General features: G+C 37.5%; 1 non-coding gene across 1 annotated transcript; it reads left to right on the top strand.

The window, feature by feature from the left end:
• Positions 1–553: 553 nt before the first annotated feature.
• Positions 554–625, top strand: Trnaq-cug. Its single transcript has one exon. It is a non-coding gene; the product is annotated as a tRNA-Gln (tRNA).
• The last annotated feature ends 4,075 nt before the right edge of the window (positions 626–4,700 follow it).

The raw sequence follows: 4,700 nt of genomic DNA, 5'->3' as shown, positions 1-4,700 counted from the left end.
TACGCATGACGCTATTCCTTGCATTTAAGAAGTTGTTTTAATTGGCCAAATTAAAAATCTGGATAGATTATTTGTGGTTACTGATAAATATAATCCACCTGCCTTCTGATTTTAGTAAAGCTTTTTTCATTCATATCATGCTTATATTCATTCATTATCTTGTCTCATCTCAATGTATTTGCAGAGGACTTTTTATTGAGCACGATGCAGATTATTTTTCACCAGTGTCATAAAATATATTGTCCAGGGAGGTGTAATTTACATGTGTTCATATTTATTCACAAATCGGCCTATAAAATGCTGACAAAGGGCTACTGTCTTGTTTTTTATTGCGTGATAAACACCGTCCAGTGATATATATACAAACATTTTGAAAATTACTTGAGCCTCCTCAGTTTGTTTTACATCAGAAATATTTACATAATGATTTAAAAGGATAATAAAGTCATTTTGAAGCATTTATTTATTCTTCATAAATGCAGAGATACTCAAATCGGCTGAACTTTCGGCGTATGTTTTTCATTTGAAAGAATCCCATTAGACTTTCCATATTGGTTCCATGGTGTAATGGTTAGCACTCCAGACTCTGAATCTGGCGATCCGAGTTCAAGTCTCGGTGGGACCTTCTCATGTACATAGCATAGGTCACATTCATTTTCTGCAAAAAATTCTTATCTAAATTAAAAGTAGATAATTATTTCATCACATGTATACAAACTCTTAAATATCTCTGATACGTTCAGAATTGGTCACTATCTGGAAAATACGATACTACAAGTTCTGGGAGCTTTAGTAAGTGAGTAAAGAATTCGCAACCTTGCGTTGTGTGCAGATTCTCTTTCTGCGACTCAAATCCAGAGTTTAGCAATCTCTCTCTCTTTGCTAACAGGGCGAGTCGATCGAGTGCTTATTTGGGTATCTTCCATGATGTGCGAATTCACCTCTCTTTGCTCTTGCACATTATGTACAACGCAATATAGATCTTGTTGTCCTGTCTGTTGTTGAATTCCAATCTAAATATACTATTTGGCTCCGCATCGTGTTGGTAAACAATTTGTGTAGTAATTGCCAATCAGGAGGAAGAGAACTGTCACAAAACATTTAAAACTTGTTCATTTTGCATCAAATATAATGGTATTACATCCGTATTTCATAATTTATATCAGTAAAGCTGAAAGTAATCAAATTATCGGTTTTATAGTAATTTTTTATTTGACAGGATGAAGAAGAACTAGCAAAACTGACTGATTTTAGCAAACGGATGGACGACTTGGTTCGAAAGGTATAAAATTGCAACTATATTTAGTTATCGACATAATGAAACAAATCAATTTATTTACAGACGGAGGATGTGGAAAGAAACATTAGAAAAATGTCAGACCCGAAGCTGTTACCTTGTAAGTTTTATGAAATTTGACATTACACAGATTATACGGTAATACGTTTACTTTGTCACGTTTCAGTTGCAATTTTTGGCCCGAAAACTAACGTGAATGAAGGGACTCCTGGCACGACGCCACCGCAATCTCCGACCACGGTATCATTCATGGCACAATATCCCACTGGTATGTGAGAGCTATCAGCATAAAAATAAAAGCATCTTTCGTCCTAAATAATAATAACATGCCCTCAATTGTTTTATACAGGATTCCAGAAACTAAGACGAGACAGCTTCAAAAATATGTGGAATCTTCCAGATATCGGAACCACGAATGAGTAATGCATACGTCGGAGTGGACTTTTCTGAAGGAGTCGTTGCAATTTATTTAAACGAAAAAATTGCCAAATATTTCATTATTTAACTGAGATAACGAATGAACGGACATTATATACTTAAAGTCTGATTACAATACATAGAATTTAAAATTATTCGCTCTTATACTTTTTTCAATGCCGTTTTTAAATCTATGTTAAAGTAATTTCATATAATTTAAAAGTGTATAAGTAAATTGTGATAGATAGTTTAAAACCAATAGTTTATTATTGTACACAATTTATCATTTGGCATATGGACGGAAAAAATAAATCCTGCAAATACTATTAATACTATTAATCCTGCAAATACGTACTATATTTACGAATGTTTTTTTGGATACTATTTATTTAATTATAAATGCTCGGTACATGCATTTTCTACAATTCGAAAACATTAAGTCATGGAATACGTTTGCAATTTTGTTTCTATTCACCGGATCCAGATTCCAGCTTCTCTGCTACTTGAGATATTTTCCACTCGACAATTTCTGGCAGAGCTAAAACTTTTTCTTTCAAAGCTTTCAATTGGGGAAATTCATCCAAACAAGTGGGGTCCACCAGGTCCTCAGCCATATCAAGGAAGTTTGCTGTAAATAAAAATCAAGATGCACAACATGACCATATCGTTTATCTGTAGACCTATTACCTAGGATAAGGTCGCCATAGTTCATAGAGCGAGTGGAATGAAATCGGGGGACATTTGGTGTTTAGATGGGGATAAGGCAGCAGAAGTGGAATTGTGGTGTTTTTGCGGAAGTTAAGACAGGGCGATAATTAGAGTGACCTGATATCTCAAAATACTTTTATAATTTTGTAGATATGTATGAAATTGTACAATTAAATTTTAGTCATTTAGTGAACTTTCCATGAATCTGACTTCCTGGAGAGAGGAGGGGCTTCTATAATGTGCATTGTTGCAGGTGCCTGAAAAATACTGGACCTCGTATCCTTCATCACATTATTAAATTAGAATATTACATATGTACTTAATACGAAAAAACCGACTATAATATGTAAAGGTGTATGTATACCTGTCTTTTGGCAGGTGTTTGTTTATTTTTCATTTGTTTTGCCTGCTCGTTATAATAAACTTTTGTATGGCAGTTTATTTATTTTGACCTGCATATTTTAGTGCATGAATTATTGAATAAAAAAATTGTATCAAGTTTAATTGTAAGAAAGTAATTGGCCAGTTAATTGTGTGCATATTTATAAGTATAATCAAATGGCATCAGATAAAGATGAAAGGTTTGTTAAATTAATTGAGATAAATATTTAATGTCTTTTTTTGCACATTTTCTGAAAATGATGTCCACTTTTAATAGAGAATTACTCGAGCGTGTACGAAATTTAGAGATCCGACTACAAATTATGGAACAAGTTGCGAAATCTCAATCAAAAACGATCCGGCAGGGGAGCATGATGTTGTTAATTATGGTAAAAATTTTATGCAGTTTTTTAGCCCGAGTCAGGGCTTATTTTAGCAAATTTTAAGATGAACTCTAAATTTTGACTTAGGTGACCCTACTGGCAATCGTGATCGCGTTATTCTTATCGATACGGCAAGACATTCAGCAACATATTCCGGACGAGTTGTAGATTTTGGAAAAAAAATATCTGAATTTTATTTCTTCTGAAAATAAATATAAGTTTCTGAAAATGTTAAACATCTTTAATAAATAAAGCTCTAAATTGTATTGGTCATGATATAATTCACTTAATTATTGGATGAGCTGTGTGATGGCTTGAGAATTCGAAGGTTCTGCTTCTTCGAAGTCGGTCTCACTTCCGGCATCGTCCTGATCGTCCGGGATCGTGATGACCTCGTATTTGGTGCCAGTTTTGATGGGCGAAGTGTTCGGAGAAGAGAGTGGGGACTGGGAGAAGAGCGTGTCGAGACGTGGGATGGAGGTGGGGGTAGAAGATGTCGAAGGAGTTGTCTTTTTTCGGGGGGAATTTCTGGATGTTTTGAGCTTTGTTGAAGTCGATGGTTGAGGTGAGGGGGTGCGAATTTTTGTGGGGGGTGGGGAAATTGAGGGTTGATTCTTGGTCGGAGAGGAGAGAGGGGATGGAGAGAAGAGCCTGTCGAGCACTGCAATTCTGACGGGGGGTGGAGAAGCTGGTTTTCTAGAGGTGCCATCTGGCACGATGACCGGATCGGTGGGCGAAGGAGGTGACATGGTCGAACAGTTTGAAGTTGACAAAGGTCCTGGAGGGGTCTGAGAGGAGATGTTGATGACATCGATGATTTTTGTGGAGACAGGAGTGGAAGTTGATGGTGGAGAAGGTGATGAGATTTTTGTAGTGGTGACGGGGGAATCGGGTGACCCGGGTCGATCTTATCGCTGTCCTCGAGCGGGTCGCGATTAAATTGGATGACGATTTCCTTCTTGTTTGGCGTGGTTCGTGCCGGCATCTGAAATTCGTCGTCGGAAGAGTCTGACGCGTCGGGGTCGATGTCTTCGGCCCATTTTTTGATAGGCACCAGCCCCATGAGGGCAGGGTTGAGTTTGGCAACGGGATGGGGTGACTTTTTGTTGAATCGGTCAGCCGGATCGTTAATTATTTCGCAGGGAGTGCGATAATCGTTGTAGATGAAGGAGTGACCGCAATATTTTCGGAAGGCTTCTTTTATCTGGAAATTAAGATAATTAAGATAATGGCCATTAAATGTATTGCATTTAATACTGTTTAAACCCTCACTTCTTGCAAACTAGACGCAAACGGCATAACTAACGGTGTGAGAATCTTGGGTCTTAAATACTCGATCACACTGACAATCTCCTCCAACGAGGGATGCATCGCGTAACAGACCGTCAACCGTTTCGGCGTTCGGATCACGGTGTCTAATTTCTTCGTCATGAGCAGCGGCAGTAACGCTGCTGCTCTACCGCCACCTCGACCCCTGCCGACTTTTAAATATTGAATTTTTATGACATGACAGG

This window comes from Folsomia candida, unplaced genomic scaffold, assembly GCF_002217175.1.
Source record: "Folsomia candida strain VU population unplaced genomic scaffold, ASM221717v1 Fcan01_Sc018, whole genome shotgun sequence".
In the NCBI taxonomy this organism is placed as follows: domain Eukaryota; kingdom Metazoa; phylum Arthropoda; class Collembola; order Entomobryomorpha; family Isotomidae; genus Folsomia; species Folsomia candida.
This window is presented reverse-complemented; position numbering and strand designations above follow the sequence as displayed.